This window comes from Mustela putorius, unplaced genomic scaffold, assembly GCF_011764305.1.
Source record: "Mustela putorius furo isolate JIRA1106 unplaced genomic scaffold, ASM1176430v1.1 tig00000095_pilon_pilon_pilon, whole genome shotgun sequence".
NCBI classification, from domain to species: Eukaryota; Metazoa; Chordata; class Mammalia; order Carnivora; family Mustelidae; genus Mustela; species Mustela putorius.
Window position 1 is genome coordinate 39,529,164 of NW_025421280.1, and position 23,143 is coordinate 39,552,306.

Sequence of the window (23,143 nt, forward strand, 5' to 3'; positions counted from 1 at the left end):
ACCCCATACCCCCGGCTCCACCACGCCCCGAGGGAGTTTCTTGGGACAGTGGGCTACTGCAGGCCATGGATGCCACGGTTCACGGAGAGTGCCTGACCTCTCTACGAACTAAGGGAGGACTCACTATGGTAGAGTGGACAGCTGAGGCAGAAGGAGCATTTTGAAAATTACATACAGCCTTACTGTGTGCCCAACATTGGTTATCCCAGATGTTACCAAGCCCTTCCTCTTGTATGTGGATGAAAAGGTAGGGGTGGCCAAAGGAGTTTTGACTTAGACTCTGGGGCCTTGGCAAAGGCCAGTAGCCTATCTAAGCAAGAAACTAGATCCAGTAGTGGCTGGGTTCCTCCCTTACCTCCACATAATTGCTGCCACGGCCCTCCTGGTCAAGGATGCAAGTAATTGATTTTGGGTCAAAATCTCATCTTGACCACCATCCACGCTATCGAGTTCTCTGGACTCTACCAGACCAGTGGATGACGAACGCCCAAGTGACAGGTTATTAGGCCCTTCTCCTCAAAGAACTGAAAGTGACTTTCTGGCCCTCAGTGGTGCTAAATCCAGCCACGTTGCTGCCAGAGGAGCTGGCTGACCACCCACAAGACTGCGGGAACCCAGGTCGCAGGAATAAGGCCGGATCTCGGAGACACTCCCCTCCCAGATGTGGAGATGACTCTGTTCACAGACAGGAGTAGCTACATGGTCGATGGAAAGAGGTATGTGGGGGCTGCAGTGGTTTCTCCTGAGCAGAAACTCTGGATGGCAGCCCTGCCACACGGAACCTCGGCGCAAAAAATGGAGCTGATTGCACTCACCAAGACACTGCAGATGGCCAAGGGTAAGACCGCCAACATCTGTATGGATGATAGGCTGGGTAGAGGCTTTTTCTGCAAAACATGAGATGGCAGGAATGGTAGCCAAAAAGCTACTAGAGGTTTGGGTTACCTCTCGTGATTGGGTCAGACAATGGCCCTGCATTTGTGAGTTCAGTCTCGCAGGCATTGGCCAAGGCCATGGGCATGAATTGGAAACTACATTGTGCCTACTGGCCCCAGAGCTCTGGGCAAGTAGAGAGAATGAACCAGACTCTCAAAGAGACCTTGGCAGAGCTAATTCTGGAGATTGGCGATGGATGGGTGGCTCTCCTTCCTTTCACCCTCCTCAGGGCACAATGTACACCCTGCTTAAACAAGGTGACCCCATTTGAAATAATGTTTGGGAGGCCCCACTCCCCCACTCTGCCCTCGGCTACAAGAGGCTGCTCTAGCAGATATGACTGATCAGTCTGTAGTCCAGTCACTGCAGGCATTACAGTCTGTCTTAAAAAGAACCCATGTGTGGGGCACCTGGGTGGCTCAGTGGGTTAAAGCCTCTGCCTTCAGCTCAGGTCATGATCCCAGGGTCCTGGGATCGAGCCCTACATCGGGCTCTCTGCTCAGCAGGGAGCCTTCTTCCCCCCCCACCCCCCGCCTGCCTCTCTGCCTACTTGTGATCTCTGTCAAATAAATAAATAAAATCTAAAAAAAAAAAAAAAACCCACACAGGGATCCGAACTGCCCACACTGAGACAGAGACAGAGGTGGAACCACATCCTTACCAACCCAGGGACTTGGTTTGGATACATCACCATCAAGTGGGAAACGGAGCCTCGCTGGGAGGGACCATTTACTGTCATCCTGACTACCCCCACAGCGGTGGAAGTTGAGGGCATCAGGGCCTGGATTCGCACAAATCACGTCAAATGAGTCAAGGACAAGGATGCCCCCAGAGATGGATACCGCTGCTGATGGACCCCGCCAATAGTGGACTAAAGCTAAGACTCAGAACAATGAGTTCACTGAGTTTATTGTTGTGCTTATTATTAAAGTATAGGTGGGAAATACAGACAATTAGGGCTTCACATACTATTTCTAGAAAAAGGGGGGCTCTGCATAGCCCTAGGAGAGGAATGCTGTTTCTGGGTAAATCACACTGGAGTCATTAAAAAGAGTCTGACAGCCATTAAAAAGAGGACATAGAATTGGCTGAAAAGTCAAAAATTTGACTAATCTCCAAAGAAAGGGGGGGAATGTAAGGGCCTATTTAGCCAGAGCGATTCCATCCAGTTAAACAGTGATTTTGTAGTTTATGCAGTAAAACTTAAACTGACCCTGCCCCCCCTCAGGGAACTTACTTAAAAACAAGTCCCAGAAACCAGTCCCAGGTAACCAAGCCCAAATACAAGAGTGGGTCAGGCCAGGTGGAGGTATCCAATCAGTGGGGGCACATACTGTCTCCCTAGCTACCAAGGACTATGGGCCCCACCCTTTGGGGGCCTTTTGGGCGCCAACTCTGACCAAGGTGATAGGCTAGTTCAAATATCTACTATAGGGCAAATTGTAATTCAATTGGTCACTTATGCGTGACCTAGCAGGACTGTGCAGCTTTCTCTGTGTGACAATCTCATTGGCCACCTGTGTGTGACCAGGCCCAACCACATGGCCTTTGCCCTTAAAAGCTAGTCTGTAGGGGCGCCTGGGTGGCTCAGTGGGTTAAGCCTCTGCCTTCAGCTCGGGTCATGATCTCAGGGTCCTGGGATCGAGCCCCACATCGGGCTCTCTGCTCCGCGGGGAGCCTGCTCCCTCCTCTCTGCTTGCCTCTCTGCCTACTTGTAATCTGTCTGTCAAATAAATAAATGAAATCTTAAAAAAAAAAAAAAAAGCTAGTCTGTAAGGCAGAGAGGAGTCGTCTCTTTGAAGAGATGGCCCCAAACAGCCAGTTTGATTCTCGATGCTTGGCTCAAAATAAAGCTTTGCTTGACCTTCATTGTATCAGTCTCGCTCTTTTAATCACAGACTCAGTATTTCAATCCCAGCACTCAGGGCTCACACGCATCTGACCCGCCCTGGAAAGGGTCAAGTGCCCACAGCAAGCAGCCCAGGGTGCCCCCGCTGCCCCCGTAAGGAATTCCCAAGGAGCATCCGGCAGACTTGCTGGAAAGAGGCGATCACACTGCAGAACTCTGATGGCGCACGGGCCCGCCTGCACCGACCTGAGCTCATGTCCATGACCCTCTGGTACCCAAGAGCCTGCGACCCGACAGCCAAGCGGGCAGTGTCCACGGTCACGCTGTGCAGTAGGCTTCTGCCGGGAGAGGGCTCCTCACCCCCTCACACTTGGGGGGGGTTCCTGCATGGTTCCCCCAATTTCCACCAGGTGCCTGGAGGCAAAAGGCTGCCCCTGCACTCCCACTCAGTCGGAGGGTTCTCTGCCAGGCTCCTAGGTGGGCTCCCGCCACCGAGCCTGCGTCCTCTCCCGCCCGCGTTCGCAGCCCACCGCACTCACCGCATCCCGCTGCTGAGAGCCAAGGTCCCTCCATCTCCGGCATTCCGGTTTCCGGGCTATGCGCGAGGACTTCTGGGACCCGGGAGCCAACCGGAAGCTGGTAGCCTGGCGGCGGGACTCGCGGGCGGGCTCCTCCGGCACCTGCGCCCACCCAGACATCGACTGCGCATTCTCTGCTTCCCCGAAGCCGGAAGTCGGGTCTCAGCTCCACCACAGCCAGGGGGGGAGCCTGCGCCTGCGTACTCCAGCCAACCCGGAACTCCCAGGTGTCTCCGCGGCCCCAATGCGAGGGCTTCCGCGCTGCATGTCGGGAACTCCGAGGAGGCTCTTACTCTGCACTACATTTCCCCGGAGGACGTGGGATCCGCCGTGGCTCGCGGTCAGGAAGTGAATACCGTCTGCAGCGGGAAGGGTTTTGCAGATTCTGCCTGGAGCTGAGGTTTGGAGCCCAAGAAACCCGTGGCGTTCACGGCGCATGCGCGACGTGGCTGGGCTAGTAGGTGAGAACAGGCGGGAGACAGTGGGACTGCGGGCGTGAGGGCGTGCGCATGCGCATGGCTGTGGGCGTGGCGTCCTCCTGGGTATGGTGCGCACGTGCTAGGCATTGAGGCTCTGACCAGTTCGAAGGCGAGGATGCCAGGCTGGCGGTAGGGTGCTGAGTTCCCTGGAGAGCCGTTGCTCCGGAGAAAGAATATGAGTCGCCGCGTCTCGCTCTTTCCTCGGACTCTCGTTGCAGCCATGTGGAGTTTCTGCGGGGATGAACGGGGGAGCACCTCCAGTGTACATCAGGAGCGAAAATTTGCAGCAGCGCGGATCAGGGTCGGGTTTGATCCCTGGATGTCAGGTGCTCTGAATTGAGTTGCAGATGGCTTCAGGACAGGACCGAATGTGTATGCCCACCGCCAGGCCAAATGCCTCCACCCCTGCACCCCCTGAGGATCCGTGAGAATGCTCTGGAATTACTTTTTAATCTTAAACCACAGCATTCCCTGAGTTTGGGCCCCCCAGAGCATGGTGTGAATCCAGAGACATATTGCTGGTTCCCTCTCACTTCCCTCAGGTAGTGTGACTCAGATGCGGACAGTGTGACCCTGCAGTGTGTTCTAACTTCAGGCGAGTCCCAAGAAAGGCCTGATGGGTCACAAGTCTCTAGGAGGTGGAGAGCACTGTTATTACTTACCGAAAAATAAAGATGTGGGTGGGTTTAAATTTTCCTTTAGTTAATAAGAAAATTTTGCTTCTTTGTTTTCTAATAATTTATTTAAAAAGAATAAAACTGGCCATTTTAAGTATAGTTCTGTGGTTTTTCATAAATTCATACTTTTACTACATAGTCAAAATACAGAACACTCCATTCTCCCAAGAAAACAACTATAGTGCCCATTTGTAGACAAACTTCCCCCCATTCTTACTCCTCTGATCTATTTTAGTTCCTTATACCTTTACTTTTTCCAGAATGTCATAAAAATGTAGTATTTTGAATACTGTATTCGTTTAGAAAAGATTTTATATATTTATTTTGAGAGAGAGAAGGAGCAGCAGGAGGGGCAGAAGGAGTCTCCTCACTGAGCAGGGAGCCCAAGCTGGGGATCGATCCAGGACCCTGGGATTATGACCTGAGCTGAAGGCAGACACTTAACCAACTGAGCCATCCGCATGCCCCTTCAATCCTCTGTTTAAAATTTAATGTTACATTTTGAAAATTGTGTACTCGTCCTCCAGAATTGGGAGATTTCAAATTTCCAACAGTGCCCAGTACAGGTGATAGCACACATTAGGCCTAAAAAATAGAGAGGCTCCATTATCATTGTGCACCATTATTGGGTGCATAAGCTTACACAGGACCCTGCTTACATGCCTGACTTCTGTCACTTGTACTACTGGAAGGACATTGGGAGAAGTGACCAAATGAGGTAATAAGGATCATGCAATAACACTAATCTCTGCTGTGCTGTGAAAACAAGAGTTAACATGAGAAACGGATGAAGACTGGACTTCATTTGCCTCTTAACTAAATGCAGTGCTGTTATGTTTTTCTTTTCTAATATGTATTGGAAGTCTAAGCATGTGGAAAGAATACCTGTAACAAGCAAAATGGACATTTTGGGCTTTGTGGATTATTAAAACAAAAGCTTACAAGTTCTCCTGCTATAGATGGTTATTAAAACTTTCCCTAGGGGGTGCCTGGGTGGCTCAGTTGGTTGAGTCTGCCTTCGGCTCAGATCTTGATCCCAGCGTCCTAGAATCGAGCTTTGAGTTGGGCTCCCTGCTCAGCAGGGCGTCTGCTTCCTCCTGTCTCTGCTTTTGCATGCACACTAGTGCTTTTGCTCTCTCTCTTTCTCAAATAAATAAAATCCTTTTAAAAGTTCCCTATGTGAGGTTGTCTAATAAATTGGGATGTCACTCAAAAGGATATCCATAGTCTGCAGCTTACTTCATTTATTCTTTGGGTAGTTTTCCCTTTTACCACGCATACCTCTTCTCCTTGCTTCTGTTAGGAAATCACAGTGGACCTGCATAGATATCGCTCTGCTCATAGAGGGGTTAGAACTGTATGGATAATATAAGTTTCCCTAAACTATGAGGAACTCTGATTTTCTGCAGAACTAATGTCAGTCAATGTGTAGGAGCCCCAAAATGATATTACCAAATATATGAGGCCATTTCAAAATATTTCACAAGGATGTTAAATACAAACATCTATACACTGTACTTCCAATTCATAGGAACTGTCTGATCCCAAATATCCATGTCCAGTCTCGTAAACATATATGACATGCCTAAATCTTAAACCATTGCAAAGTTGTGGCTAAACTGTATCTTCACTTTTATGGGAAATAATTACTATTAACTCCACGAGTGGGGAATTACTTCTATATCACGACCCACTATTTATGAACACTTTTGAATAGTTCCAGAAAGGATCTAAGGCATATTAGGTGGGGTAAGTATACATGAATCAATGATATTCCCATTCACTGAGGCCTCTATCCTTCATTCTTATCCCCTTTTATCTGCCTTGTCATGGTTTATATTTTACTTCACTCCACTTTTATATTATCTAATGGACTTTTTAAAATACTGTCTCATCAGAATATTTTTTATCATTTGCTAGACTTATTTACTACTTAATTGCTTAAACTATTGAGTTTTTACTATTATGAATAAGAAATTATATTGACAAAACTGCAGCAGTATACAAAATAAAATTTTCTAGCATGAAAAATGTCTAGATTTGAATGCACCTGGTAATATTGACTCAGAATGTGTAATTCCTAAATTCACAGCTACAAAGTTGATTTGACAGGGGATAGTTACAATATTTTAATAACTTTCCATAATTTTAAAGGATTTTATTTATTTATTTGACAAACAGAGATCACAAGTAGGGAGAGAGGCAGGCAGAGAGAGAGGGAGAAGCGGGCTCCCTGCTGAGCAGAGAGCCTGATGCAGGGCTTGATCCCAGGACCTGAGATCATGACCTGAGCCAAAGGCAATGGCTTAACCTACTGAGCCACCCAGGCACCCCAAGTTTCCGTAAATTAAAGAGTAAAGTAAATTAGTATACATTTGAAAACACAGTTAATAGGATATTTTTCAGAAACATTTTATACATTTATAAAGTACATAACTCATATGAAAACAGTTAATAGACTATTTCTCAGAAACACAGCATTTGTTCAACCAAAAAAGTACACATTGTGTCCAACCACACATACTCAATCTTAATAACAACATATCCTGAGGGGTTGTATTCAGTGCTGAGTAACAGAAAACCCACACTGTCTGCCCAATATGTCAGTAATGCTTATTTATTTCACAGAAATACTGGGTAAGTGTAGCTGCTCAATGACGCTACAGGGAAACACCGCCCCATATGTTGTTATGGATGCTCCATTGCATCTGTTCTAGTTGGAATCAGAAACACAGAAGCATAAGAAATAATAAGCGAATGAGGTGTTCACCATATGAATCAGACGTTATTCAAATATGTTAAGATCTAGAGAAAAGAGCTCAGAGCATTAGATAATATCAACAGCCGTGACATCCTAACCAGTGGCCTGGTGGACAGTATAGGGCTTTTGGGAAAATATAAGCTGTGGACATCTAACAACGGAGGTACCTCCGTGATGGGAAAGCTGGTAGGGTGTCTGTGAAAGGCCACCCCTCTGACAAAATGGAATTCATGCAGTTGCTATGTATTTTGAGGATACTTTTGATTGGCAAGACTAGCAATCAGAAAAATATGCTGCAGATGGTGCCCACCAAGTCCCCATGCATCTCTCTATCTCCTTATGTGGTGGTGGCTCAATAAACTGAAAATTGCTTCTTCCAAATCTCATGCAAGCTAGGCTCTTACGGAATTCTATCATGGAACCATATAGAGAAGGCCTCTTCAGAAATGTAGTTTCTAGCCTTACCTATGTTGACAGAACACAATCCAGCAGAACCATCTACACCTCTAAATTTCCTTCTCTTCTTAACTGAAACATATTGTCAACTTCCTAACCAGAAGCCAGGACAAAGAGCATATAGCAACAGATGGAAATAATAGTTCATATGACATATATATATATATATATATATATATATATATTCTTTCAAGACCACTGCATACCTACAAATTTCTGCCAATTTACATAATTACAAAATTGGAACCAAGCAAAATGGAATAATGAAACTCTGGCAAAAAAAAAAAAGGGGTGTTGAGAATACATACCTTATGTAAACAAAAGTGCCAACTTTAAAAGTCATAGTTTCTCTCAGGATGAGAATATGATGGAATATATGTAATGGGAAAGTGATACCCAATTTGGAACACACTGGGCCAGTAAGAAAATCTAAACAAATATCAATGTTACATTAGTCTAAAGGCCCCACACTTACAGAACAATTTAAAAATATAGTATAAAATTAGAGGTCCCATTAAGGATGAGATACTGAGTCATACCATCTTTGTAACTTTTGCATGATTTTTCTTCTGGTGTGGATTTTCCACTGTGTTAGGCGAGTTAATTTGCATCAGGTTTTCTCACGTTACTTACAAGTTTTCTTTTGTTGACTGTGAGTTCTCACATGACTATGAAAGGATTGGGGGCAACTGAAGGCTTTTCCACATTGCTTACAATGTTTTCCCACATTTTTCACAGGTATGAGGTCTCTCTCCAGTCTGCATCCTTACTGTTTTAGAAGGATGAGGGCCATTTGAAGGCTTTTCCACATTGCTTACAATTACAGGCTTCTCTCCACTGTGTTTTTTGACATGTTTGTGTAAAGATGAGGACCAACCAAATGCTTTCCCACATTTTTCACACTTAAAGGGTTTTTCTTTCGTCCACATTCTTATATTTTTGGAAGAATGAGGGCCAACTGAAAGTTTTCCCACATGGCTTGCATTTATGGGTTGCTCTCCATTGTGTTTTTTGACATGTTTGTGTAAAGATGAGGACCAACCAAATGTTTTCCCACACTTTTCACACTTATAGGGTTTCTCTCCAGTCTGCCTTCTTACATTTTTGGGAGGATGGGGGCCAGCTGAAGAACTTCTCACAGTGTTTGCATTTACAGGTTTCTCCTCGGTGTGCATTCTGACATGTTTATGTAAGGATGAGGGCCAACCAAATGCTTTCCCACACTTGTCACATTTATAGGGTTTCTCTCCATTGTGAATTCTCACATGTCTCTGAAAGGATGTGAGCCAACAGTAGCCTTTCCCACACTGCTTACATTCATAAGGTTTCTCTCCAGTGTGCATTATCATATGTACTCGAAAGGATTTGGGACAGCTAAAGCCTTTTCCACACTGTTTACATTCATAGGGCTTCCCACCATTATGCATCATCACATGTACTCGAAAGGATTTAGGGCAACTGAAGGCTTTTCCACATTGCTTACACACATAGGGTTTCTCTCCAGTGTGACTCCTTATATGTCCAGTGAGGGAATGGGAACGAATAAATGTTTTCCCACAAAGCTGACATGCATAAGGTTTCTCTCCACTGTGAGTTTTCACATGATTTCTTAGGTATGAAGAACAACTGAATGCTTTCCCACATTCCTCACATTGATAAAGTTTGCATCCAGTGTGACTCCTTTTGTGCCTCTTAAGGGATGAACGATGCCTGAAGACTTTTCCACACTGACTGCATTCATACAGTTTTACTCCACTGGAAGTTTTCTTGTACAGCTTAATATTTGGAGTATGGCTGACAATTTCTCCACATGTATCACCTTTGCTACTTTCATAGAGTCTCTCCACTATATGACTTCTGCTAAAAAAAAAAATGGGGGTGACATTGTTAATGGTTTGTATATTCATAATTATTAATATTTGTTAATGAGTACTAGGATTATATTTCTACCATTTATATGTGTGTGTGTGTGTGTGTGTGTGTGTGTGTGTGTGTGTGTAGGCTTTCTTTTTTTAAGAGTTTATTGGCTTATTAGAGAGAGAGAGTACCATAGCAGGGAGGGGCCGAGAGAAAAGGAGAAGGAGACTCCCCATTGAGCAGGGAGCCTGATGCAAGGCTCAATCCCAGGACCCTGGGATTATGATCTGAGTTGAGGGCAGATGCTTAACCCACTGAGCCACCCAGGTACCCCATAAATACAGGTCTTCTGTCATGTTTGAATTATTTCAAAGTGGAAAAAACTAGCTGCTTTGGGAATGGGATTAAGCACAGCCTAGTACTACAAGTGTTTCTCACATACAGTTCCCTGATCATTGTTTCCCACTGAATTCTCTTTCCAGTGCTCAATGTCTGAGTCACATGAAGAAAAAAAAGGAAGGAATGATTTGTGAATAAACAAATCTGGAAGAAGGTTTATCAGTTTTTTGGTGTTTTTTTTTTAATTTCATGAAATAGTAAGATTCTCTACTGGACTATTGTGTTTTCTCCAAAGTGCAACTCACCTCAAATATCTTCCCTCATTGTTGTGTTTATCTTCAATGCACTGGTCTTCCCAATTTTCTCCAAAAAGGGAGGTCCAGAAATCATTTTTTGTGAATCTTGCTATTTTCTGTTCATTGGATAATTTTTCTCCAAAACTATCCTGCTGAGAAATGGACCCAGTGGTTTTAAATTGAGTCTCATCATCTAAAACAAAACAGTGAACAAATATTATCAGGAAGGCACCTGTGAGCAAAGAAATACATTCAGTTTAGCTGTTTCAAAACTTCATTATTAAGAGGCATCAGAGGGGGGCACCTGGCTGGCTCAGCGGGTTAAGTCTCTGCCTTCGGCTCAGGTCATGATCCCAGGGTCCTGGGATTGAGCCCCGCATCAGGCTCTCTGCTCAGCAAGGAGCCTGCTTCCCTCTCTCTCTCTGCCTGCCTCTCTGCCTACTTACAATCTCTCTCTCTGTCAAATAAATAAAGTCTTTTTTTAAAAAATGAGGCACAAATGGAGGCAATTTATATCTTAATTTTTTAAGAGATTTTATTTATTTATTTGACAGAGAAAGCACACATGCACAAGCAAGGGGAGCAGCAGGTAGAGGAAAAGAGAGAAGCAGGTCCCTGCAGATCAGAGAGCCTGAGGCGGGGCTTGATCCCAGGGCCATAACATGACCTGAGTCGAAAGCAGACATGTAACCAAGTGAGCCACCTGGGTGCCCCTGGAGGCAATTTAATATGCACAGAAAAACCACAAGATTTCAAACAACAAACTTCTCCACACCCACAAAGTGACTCATGAATATATACCCAGACTGACGACACTGAAGGACCCTAAGTATTTCAAAGAAGATAGATAGAAAAATACAGGTTAATATGTAGATTTTTACTGTCACAGAGAAACAGTTAGATTCTAGATCCATGATAGCTGTGATCATGCCTGTTTTATTTATCAATGTGTACTCCTTCTTTAGTCCAAATCTTGAAATGGGCTTAATGAATACATACTTAGTCTCTAAATAATTAAGTGAAGGATGAATACCTCCTTACCTACTGAGACCAGGTTCCTGAAGGTCTCCAGCATCACATCTCTGTAGATCTTCCTCTGAGAAGGATTCAGCAGAGCCCACTCCTCTTGGGTGAAGTCCACAACCACATCCTCAAAAACCACTGAGTCCTACAACAAACCACATAATCGTAGGAAAGCGGGTGACATGGACAACACAGGGAAAGTGGACTCAAATTCACCAGAAGTTCAAACAAGATTCACTGGTCTCCCCACATCTAATCTATGTCCACACTCATTTTCTGTATCATAATCTTTTCTTTTTAAATATTTTATTTATTTACTTATTTGAGAGAGAGAGTGCATGCAAGAGAGCATGAGCGGGGCAGCGGGGGCGGGGGGGGGGAGCAGCAGAGGGAGAGGGAGAAGCAGACTCCCAGCTAGCAGGGAGCCCAACGTGGTACTTGATCCTAGGACCCCGTGATCATAACCTGAGCCAATGGCAGACACTTAACTGACCTGAGCCACCCAGGTACCCTCTGTATCATACTCCTTTTTTTTTTTAAAGATTTTATTTATTTATTTGACAGAGAAAGACACAGCAAGAGAAGGAACACAACCAGGAGGAATGGGAGAGGGAGAAGCAGGCTTCACGCTGATTGAGCCTGATGTGGGGCTAGATCCCAGGACTCTGGAATCATGACCTGAGCCAAAGAAAGACAGTTAACGACTGAGCCCCCTAGGCGCCCTCTTTTGTATCTTCGTCTTAACACACCATTAATACATTGAACTTATCTCTCTCTCCATTTTTACTGTGGCCTTCCTGTGTGGTCCCTGCCTTTTCACAGAGTACTACTTAGCCAGAGCGAGCCATTTTGTTGTTTATGCAGTAAACTTGGATTGAACCTGCCCCTTCCCCTCAAGAGGAAAGCGCTTAGAAACAGAACTGGTGAAATATGACTGACCAGCCCCGTTATCAACGGAGCCCACCTACAAGGACTTGTCCGGCCAGATGGAAACGTCCAATCAGTGAAAGCGCACGTATTACCTCCCTACCCGCCAAGGATGAGCCAGGCCAGCTGGAAACGTCCAATCAAGGGAAAGCGCAGGTATGACCCGCCAAGGAGTGTGAGCCCCACCTTTTGAGCACCAGGCAAAGGTGCCAATTCCAGCCAAGGTCATAGGCTGAATTACATGACTATTATGGGGTGAATTGTAATTCAATTGGCCACCTGTGTGTGGCCAGGCTCAACCACATGGCCTTTACTCTATAAAAGTTAGTCTGTGAGACTGGGAGGGGTCCCCTCTTTGCAAGAGATGGCCCTGGCCAGTCAGTTTGATTCTCGATGCTTGGCGTGAAATAAAGCTTTGCTTGACCTTTGCTTTGTATCAGTCTCGCTCCTTTTGTCACGGGCCCTTTCAGCTGGGCCACCCAGATGCCCCTCAAATAATAGATCTTTAAAAAAATAAAATTAAGAAAATGAAAAGGCAAACCACAATTTGAGATAAAGATGTTTACAACATATACAAATATAAAAATGTGTGCAGAGTAAAAATGAAGGGTCAAACAAATGAATAAAAAATAGGAAAATGACAAAACAGGTACCACAAAAGATGCAAGACCATATATGAAAAAAGAGTCGGGGCTCCTGGGTGGCTCAGTGGGTTGAGTCTCTGCCTTTGGCTCAGGTCATGATCTCAGGGTCCTGGGATCAAGCCCCGCATCGGGCTCTCTGCTCAGCGGGGAGCCTGCTTCCTCCTCTCTCTCTGCCTGCCTCTCTGCCTGCTTGTGATCTCCATCTTTCAAATAAAAAAATAAAATCTTTAAAAAAAAAAAAGAGTCAACTTCATTGGTAATGAGCAAAATAAAATCTCAAACAGATCCCATTTCAGGCCAAGAAGGGCAGAAATCACGAAACTGGATAATCTCAGGTGTTAAAGGTCACATGGAAGGAGTAAGCAGTTATGCGTGCATGTTTTCAGAGTTAACTGATACACTTAATTGGATGTGGCATAAATTTGAGCTTGGCTATGACCTACAATGCAGAGATTTTCCTCCAGTATGGGGCAAATGTACTACACATATGACCTTGGGCACTGAAACAGACTCCATAGAAGTGGCATTTTTCACAAAAGCCAAAGACAAACTTGAAAAACCCAAGCCCCGCAAGCACTGCAATGGAAGAACAAATTGAAAGAATACGGCTTTCGGAGAGAAGCACGCACGAAACAGACCGAGGCACAGAACCATAGGGAAGCCTTTTCGGTGCAATTCTGTTAATTTCCCAAAGAAGTAAAATGAAGCAGAACACTGCTTAGTAAAAAAAAAAAAAAAAAAAAAAAAAAAAAAAAAAAAAAAAAAAAAAAAATCACAATAGGTAAAGGTATGAAGATCAAGCAAAGAAACAACCAGTGGTCATCGGTGGGACAAGACGGTGGTGTGTTCGGGGAGGGTCGTGTCGGGAGACTTACAGCTACCCACGGCCTATTTAGGAATCCAGGTGGCGAATTCACAGATGTTCACACTGTGGCTGGGGTTTGGATGTCCCACACACCTGTATATGCTCTCTAAATGTGGCAGATTTCACCATAAAAGTAAAAGCATTAATCAAGGTTGGAAAATAACACTTGTATGTTTGCTTACCATGTAATATGAGAAAAAGTCAGTCCTGATTAACAAACCTGGGTAGAATATTCAGTGCAGATCGAGTGCCTAATTAGAGAGAACTGGTTGCTTAAACTTGAAAATCAAAGATATCTGATGTTATATGAAAAGGTCTGCAGGACCATCACATGAGCAAAAGTACATTGCCTCGTGTACATATTACTTTCCTATAACAAAATAAAACATTTGCACTTCTGTTTTATTTTGCAGAAAGGAACACTGATAAAAATGCACAAGAAAGGGACACCTGGGTGGCTCACTTGGTTAAGCAGCTGTCTTCGGCTCAGGTCATGATCCCAGCATCCTGGGATCGAGTCCCACATCGGGCTCCTTGCTCCGCAGGGAGCCAGCTTCTCCCTCTGCCTCTGCCTGCCTCTCTGTCTGCCTGTGCGCTCACTCTCTCTATATATATATCTGACAAATAAATACAATCTTTAAAAAAAATGCACAAGAAATTATTCAAACTGGTTGTCTGAGGGTGGCTGGGGTAGGGCTGGCACGGGCCAGGATATGCTGGTAGGAAGTTGTCCTCTGTTAGATTTTCAATGTTTTGCAGGGTTTTTAAACCTTTATGTACATTATTCAACTTCACATAAAGAGAAATCTATATACATTATATTTTTGCTTTTTTAAAAAACCACTTATTTATTTATTTTTATTTTAGAGACAGAGGGACAGCACTCAAAGGGGACGGAGAGAGGGAACTGCAAGCACACTCCACACTGAGCACAGAGCCCAACACAGGACTCAATCCCACGACCCTAAGATCATGACCTGAGCCAAAATCTAGAGTTTGACGTTCAACTGACGGAGCCCACCACCCTCCCCCCGTACCACACTCCTGTATTTTGCTTTTTAACACTTTTTATTTTTATTTGGGAACCACTTTTCCCTGTGGTTTTAAGATTTAATCCTGTGAGGGGCACCTGGGTGGCTCAGTGGGTTAAGCCTCTGCCTTTGGCTCAGGTCATGATCTCAGGGTCCTGGGATCGAGCCCCGCATCGGGCTTTCTGCTCAGCAGGGAGCCCGCTTCCCCCTCTCTCTCTCCCTGCCTCTCTGCCTACTTGTGATCTCTGTCTGTCAAATAAACAAAATCTTTTTTTAAAAATTTAATCCTGTGAAAATGAATAAAGGTAAGCCTCACTAACACGGAGTTGGAAGAAAAGATAATAATAATGAATGAAAAAAGAAAGAAGGAAAACCCAAAAGGGAAAAAAGAAAATCAGATGGAGTTGGCCGGCCCAAAGGGGGAGCCCATTCCACCTCGAATCCAAGAAGGACTTCCTGTTACACACTCGGGCAGCAGACCCTGTGGGGAAGAGCGGTCAGTCACAGCGCCTGGCAGGAAGAGATGTCCGAGGCGTCCCCCAGAAGAAGCCGACTACCCTCAGGCTGTCTGGCGGGCTCAGTCAGTACAGCCTGACACTCTGGATCTCAGGGTTATGTGCCCAAGCCCCACATTGGGCGTAGAGCCTACTATCAAACATTTTTTTTAAAGATTTTATTTATTTATTTGACAGACAGAGATCACAGGTAGGCAGAGAGGCAGGCAGAGAGAGAGGAGGAAGCAGGCTCCCCACTGAGCAGAGAGCCCAATGTGGGACTCGATCCCAAGACTCTGGGATCATGACCTGAGCTGAAGGCAGCGGCTTAACCCACTGAGCCACCCAGGCGCCCCTTTTTAAAAGATTTTATTTATTTATTTGACAGAGAGACACACAGTGAGACCAAATACACAAGCAGGGGGAGTGGGAGAGGGGGAAGAAGCCTCCCCACTGAGCAGGAAGCCTGACATGGGGATCAATCCCAGGACCCTGGGATCACAAACCCAGCCAAAGGCAGACACTTAACCGACTGAGCCACTCATGTGCCCCTGAAGACAGAGGCTTTAACCCACTGAGCCACCCAGGCGCCCCAGAATGGAGAATCCTTAAAAAGAGAGAGCGGGGGGGGGGGAGAGAAAAGAAATTGACTACCCCTATAATTCAACAAGACAAACTGTCATCAGAACTCAGAGAAATTCTCATTCCCCCTTTGTCCAGTGGGCTTTTGTCCATCAAGCCATCCAAACTTCCTCCTTCTATAAAAAAATAATGTTTCTCTCCTTTGTATGTTGGACATGACTATGGTGTTGCTGTAGCTTGTATGTCCCAAATTATAATTCTCTGCTAGTTCTGAATAAACCCACTTTTGCTGGTAAAGTGACATTCATTTTTAAGGTTAACAACTCCCTGAAAACTAAAGTTTATGACAGTGTAAACCGTGAAAAGTAAAATATCTCAAACATCTTTACAACTAAAATGACAGGTGACATGTCATTGTTTCCACTCTATCTCAAACTGGGGAGTATTTTTTCTTTTAAAAAATATTTATTGGGGCGCCTCCGTGGCTCAGTGGGTTAAAGCCTCTGCCTTCGGCTCAGGTCATGATCCCAGGGTCCTGGGATCGAGCCCCACATCGGGCTCTCTGCTCAGCGGGGAGCCTACTTCCTCCTCTCTCTCTGCCTGCCTCTCTGCCTACTTGTGATCTCTGTCTGTCAAATAAATAAATAAAATCTTTAATATATATATATATTTATTTATTTGAAACAGAGAGAGAGTGAGTGGGCGGGGTGCAGATGGGGACAGAGAGAATCTTAAGCCGACTCCGTGCTGAGCTGGGAGCCTGACTTAGAGCCGGAGGCGGGACCCAGTCTCATGACCCTGAGATTATGACCTGAGCTGCCACCAGGAGTCAGACACTTAACCGACTGCACCCCCAAGAAGCCCCTCAAAGTGGGGAGTATTTTCAAAAATGTGTAGGATACTTCACATGTTAGGGGTTTAGACCTAACCCATTCAACGCACTATGATTTTCAAGGATTTGCATATCCAAAGCTAACTTTCCTCATATCGGTTAAAATAAAGACTATCTTAGGAATAGTACATTTTAAATTTCATAACTCTATAGAGACAATCACTGATATAAAAAATTATGGGAAAAGTGAAAAATTAACCTGAGTTTAAATACAGCCATCCCCTATCTGGACATCTTACCGAAAAAAGAAGAAAAATGTTGTATGCTTCCAGAATTCTATTGTCTTCTATTTTATCTCTCAGTCCACTTCTGCTCACCCAAGAAAATAAAAGTCTTACACACTCAAACAGGGACATGAAAAGGCCAAACGCTTAGGGAGACTGGAGTTATGCGGCAGCAACATTTGACACAGGAATCAGAATGAGAGAAAACCACACATTTCCATCAGCTCAGATAAAGCCACTCACTCATCCACTGTTCACCAAGAAAACGCACCATATTCAGAAGGTGACAACGTTCACAGGCTTGGGGTCCAGAGCCTCACTGCAGAAATACCAGCTTTCTGCCGGCCAGGCCCCCCCAGTCGGAGGAGAGGGAGACCTGACCAGACACAGGGATGGACACTGAGTCCCACACGCTTCTTCTCCCCACCGAGCCGGTGGAAATGCTCCCTCTCCAGGCTTCAGTTCCCTGTAGCCAGGAAACTCTTGGCTGGAGTCAGTCTAAGTCTCTACCCCAAATGAACTTCCACATTCATAATTCTTTCTCTAGAAGACAGACCCGGGAAGAGTCTTTCCCTAAGTCTGACCTTGACAGGCCCTCTCAGTGTGCACACACGAGGCTCTGAGGGCACCGCCTCCGTCTGTGGCCGCCCCAAATGTATTATTGAGAACCAGGAGGGGACGTGGCAGGTCCGACCTCAGAAAGGGCATCCCCGCCAGCCACACACGCACATTTTTCAGTGCCTGGCAGCTTTCCTCAGGCACACACACTCCTCCTGCAGAAGGCGTGGGCAGCCTGGGACCCAGGCACAGAAGAAACCGTTTCATTCCCTCCTTCTGCTGTCGCGTGGCTGGCCTGACTTCGTTTGGCGTCACTGGGCAGGGCCCTATCCCCACCGACCTCTCGTCGGGACTTAGCATGAGTCTCTGAAGTCTAATAATACCAGATAAATAGAATTACTCTATTCTGCTGGAGAATAGCTGCCATTTGGGGTGAGTCTTTGTAATTCACCAATTAATACGCCACACGTTTTGTGTGTGGAAATGCATTCGTTTGTGCACTTTCATCACGGGAGAGAGGGTTTCTCTGTTTCTCTTAGATTCGTTCCCCCAGCAGCATCCTCAAGGCTAAGCTCCGGAATTCCATTTGTCGTCACCAGAGAGAAAACAACAGATGTGAGAAACTTAACCACACACGCTCCAGGAGGGGAAAAAAAAGACACCAAAAGAATTTTTGACAAACGCAATGTAAAGACTGGATCTTTTCAATTTTTTTTTCCTGAAATTGACCCCTCCCTTGTTACTTTGCAAATATTTTATCGAACCTTTCAAAGTCTGTTAGTAAAATGTATTTCGCATTTACTGAAAACCCCGGGGCCTGAATAACCAAATAAATCTTTTCAAGGTGACAAACCCAGGGAGGGGCAGCGCAGAGCGGGAACGCAGCCACCGATGACTCAAGGGTCAGGCGCGGCCACCCTCCCACGTGGGCCTTGCACGCGTCGCCACCTGTTCTCCGAGATGCTCCCGGAGCGCCCTCCCAGCACCCCGGAGCGCCCTGGCGCCTGCCCCGCGGCAGGTCTCCGGCGCATTCTGCTTTGTGGGTTGCCGCCCGGGCAGACCGGGTGGGTCTTCTCGGTCCTGGGCTTTTGCCTCCTTCACCCCCTTGGCAGCCGCATCTGCGCGCCTCGGCAGCCGCATCTGCGCGCCTGACGACTAAAGTCCCTCCAGGAAATGAGAACTGGACAGTCACTTAGGGATCAAGGACCTGCCAGGGGATCGCCCCGAGCCCAGGGCCCTAAGCGGGTCTCCCCAGACTCCTCGCCCGCGCCCCACGGCTGTCCTCTGGGGGGAAACGACCGGGGGCTGAGACTCCCCCACGCCGGGGCGGGAGCAGCTGCACTCGTCTGGTCACCCCCGGCACCCTGAGAACCCAGACCCTTGCGTGGATGGGACGGACGCCGGGACCTCACCCCACGGCCAAGGGCGGAAACTCGGGTCAGCACCTGGATGCGGTGGGCGAGGGGGAGAACCCGGGCCACCCCCCGCCGGCACCGGCCTGTTCGAACCAGCCCCTCCCGGTGTCGGCCGACCCCACGCACTCACCATCTGTCAGCCCGGCTCCTGGCTCTGCCGGCGTCCTCCGGGTGACTGCCCGGCCCGCGCAGGTGAGAGCGACGCAGACCGAAGACACCTGCCGCCGCGCGGGACAGGTGCACACCAGGGCCTCGCGCCGCTGTGGGCCCAGACCCGGAGACCCGGAGCGCGCCCGCCCCCTGCTCTGACTGGACGGTGCTCCCCGCCCTCGGACCCTGATTGGGCAGGGCTCGAACCCCGCCCCGGCCCTCCTAATAGGGTAGCCCAACACGCCAGGGCCCCTGATGGGACGATCCCGCACGAGTGGAACACAGCGGGCAGGCCTCTTCCGGCTGTCACAAGAGGGACATTTGTGTCCAAGTAGAAGTAGCTCTAATTCCTTGAGGACTTGGGGGTCTTCCCGCAGCTCCGTGGCACCCCCTGTTTCCAGACTCCGTTTCCTCATGGAGCAACACATCTTTGTCCAGAGAAGGGGGGGGGGTACCTGAGCCTGGCTGGGCTGGGACAAGACGGGACGGCCCAGGAGGGCCTGGTGTCCTCCGTGAGTCGGAGGTTGGCTTGGGACGGGAGGGTGACCCAAGGGTCTGTCTCTCTAAGAACACAGACTTTGACAGTGACTTCACCACGTGTAGTGCAGGGTCTGGATTCGTTTTGATGTTTGGCGGCTGACACAGCTGAGGCCGCGTCTACGCTGCCCCACCCCACTCACCCGCTGCTTCAGATCAGGGAGGTCCAGCCAACGAGGGCTGGGAGCTCACGGGAAATCGGAACTCTGCAGCCTAAATCTGGGCTCAGAACAACCACAAGTTACCAGATGTGTGTATTAGAATGCTCAGGTTCACATTTTACACTAAAAGGAAATTAATCGCAGATCCGGGTTTTAGTGTATCGCTAGAGACTTTGAAATGTGAATGGCTACGATATCCCTCAGGCCACTTAACTCTTAGAAGAAAAGAGCAAAAGCTTAAAATAAACTTGGAATGGACCCAGAAATTTAATATCCATAATAGGTTGAGTCAAAATTCCTAGTGCATTTAATATATGCTTCCCTGTGAAGAAAATACTTGCCAGTTTAAGAGCTGGTGGAAGGAAACACTATTGCATATTATCTTTACGAAGTTGAAAACATTTGTGTTTTATGGTTTTTAAAAAGGATTGTTCACTTTCATAAAAATTAGTGCTCAGAGACATAGCATGTAGAAAAGAGGGTTCTCATTAAAAATATATTGCTCAGGGCGCCTGGGTGGCTCAGTCCATTAAGCGTCTGCCTTTGGCTCAGGTCACGATCTCCCGGTCCTGGGATCCAGTCCCACACGGGGCTCCCGGCTTGGCAGGGAGCCTGCTTCTCCCTCTCCCTCTGGCTGCTGCTCCTCTCTGCTGCTCTCTGTCAGATAAAGAAAAATCTCCAAAAATACATTACTCATTTGATTTATAAGGTATGAAAATAAAACATGGTTAATATGTTTATTATTTATAAATGAACAAGTTTTTTAAAGACTTATTTGAGAAAGAGATAGCACTCATTGGGAGGGGCAGAGGGAGAGGAAGAGAGGATCTCAAGCAGAGGTGGAGTGTGAGGAGGGGTGTGAGATCGTGACCTGAGCTGAAACCAAGAATCCCACACTTAACTGACTGCACCAGCCAGGGGCCCCTGAATGAACACAAAGTTTCACAGAATCAGCCTGAGATTTAGAAATATGCCTTAAAACTCTCTCCTAGCACACCCTCTAGCATCATGTGCCTTTCCCCCCTCCAAATTTCAATTTTATCAGTTTTCATATATACAGAGTTTATGTAAAGAGAAGCAATTTCAAGTACATTGTTTCTTCCCTTAGGCATACAAAGGTAATGTGGCTTACACACTAATATGTGCTCGATTCTCTTCAGTTGGAAATAAATTCCTGCAGCTGTGAAATTAAACCTGTGATGGTTTAATTTCATATAACCCGTTCGTTTTAGAGACTGGACCCATCATCAATCTTCTGGACTCAAATGAATACAGAGGTAAGTTAAATGGACCCAGTTAAAAGGCTTGTGAATAGTTCCAAAATGACTGAAATGAAAACTAGATAGCTGGTCTCTTCTCTAATAGGATGAAATAGTATTTTTAAATTGTATTTTTTTTTCACATGTAAAACTCTTTAAATTTTTATAGTGTGCTATCTTATACTTTGAAAACATTGCATAAATGTCCCACCTTAAGCTTAAGTATTAAATATTAAGTATGCCCTATCTTAAGTCTTAATACTGCATGAACTCTGGAGATTGGACATGACCCTCAATAGCCTTTGGGCAGGTATTGGACTCCCAATGCGACCTCCTTTCTTCCCTTCCCTCCCACTCCCGGCGTGACCACTATTGTGAATTTTGAGGTTATTCTTCATAGATTTGCCATCTATTATTGTTCAGTGCTGAGTAATGTTTCAACTCTGCCCTTTTTTTTTTTTTTTGAGCTTTCCATGAAAGGGCATTATAGAATTACCGGAAAAACGGTCATCACTCGTTGGTTTGCCTCCTGTTTTCACACACACAGGCTTCTGAAGCTGGGGGTCACCCAATCTACTTATCCATTCTGGTGTTTATACTTCTGGGGCTGTTTCAAGTTTGTTTTCCGGTTGTGAACAACAGAGCTCCTATTTCAATTTCCAAATGACCATGCATAACAAACTCTCTATATTGGAGAAAAATCACTTAGTTGGAGACTATGGATAATTTCAAATTTATACGAAATGCCAATGAAATGTATGAATTGACTCTCCCACAGTTCTTTTTTTTTTTTTTCAAAGATTCCATTTATTTATTTGAGAGACCGTGAGAGAGAGCAGGAGAGGGAAGAATGTCAGAGGGAGAAGCAGACTCCCCGTGGAGCTAGGAGCCTGATGTGGGACTGGATCCCAGGACTCCAGGATCATGACCTGAGCTGAAGGCAGTTGCCTAACCAACTGAGCCACCCAGGCGCCCCACAGTTCTTTTTGTGTGTGTGTGGGTTTGAGTTTAATTTCTCATTCTCTTCCTTTGTAGCGTACTCTTTTCTCTTATGTAAGAAAACTCTCCATATTCTGAAGTCCTAAAAACTTGCTGTAACTTCTAAGAGTGCTCTAGCTTCCTCCTTCACAGGTAAATCTTCAAGAAGTAGATTATCATCCATGGGGTTGACAGAAGATTCGTTATTCCCTTGTAGATCACCACTGGTTCTGTCCATGCGTTAATGTAGCCGGAACTTCTACCGCTGTGCAGCGATGCCTGCCGCATCTCCTTGGTAAAATCTATTTGTATTTTATAACACGGGGACATTTTTATCCCTGAAATGAGCTCTAGTCCTTGACAAGTATCTAAGAAATTCGAATTACACTGTCCAATATTCCATTCGCGACTTATTCCTCACTCCAAACTGAGTTTTCTAGGTCATTATCATGCTCACAGTCATGGCTTCATGGACACATATATGTGTCAAAACTTACTCATGTCTGAATTTTATTGTATTTCAGTTATTCTCAACAAACCTGAAAAGCTGGCTTGGTCCTAACCCTTCTGTTTCCTGCAGCATCAAACTCAACGAAGATAACTGCGCCTTCTAGCTTTCCCACACGTAAGGGTTTCCGATACAGTCATTTGGTCCCCCGCCCCCCGAGGTCAGCAGGACCCGCCTGGAAATGAGGACCCGCCGGCCGTTCCGCCGTCACGCACGGGCTGGCCGACCCGGGAGCACGTGCGCGGACACGAGCGCGCCCGCCCCCAGAGCCCCGGACGCTGCGCCCCGGGCGCTCACCGCAGAACCCACCCCGCCGCGCCGCACCGGAACGCCGCGAGCATCGCCGCACGTCCGGCTCCGCGCACACCCGCCGTCGGGGAGCCGCAGCCGCCGGGACCCGGGCAGACCCGCCGTTCTCGCGCCCGAGCCCTGGCGCCGGGCGGCGGACAGCCCCGCGGGCAGCCGCCTCGTCCCGCACGCGGCCCCCTCCGAAGCCACGCCCGCCGGCAGTGCCCCCGCCCCCGCCGCGGGGCCTCCTGTCCGCGTCGGCCGACCCTGCCCGAGCGCAGGGGCACAAGGTGGCGGAGGCCTCCGCGCTGGGGCCACCGGGAGAAGCGCCGCCGATCGGGCCGTCGCGGCCCTCGGCGCGTCAGAGCTGGAGCGGGGG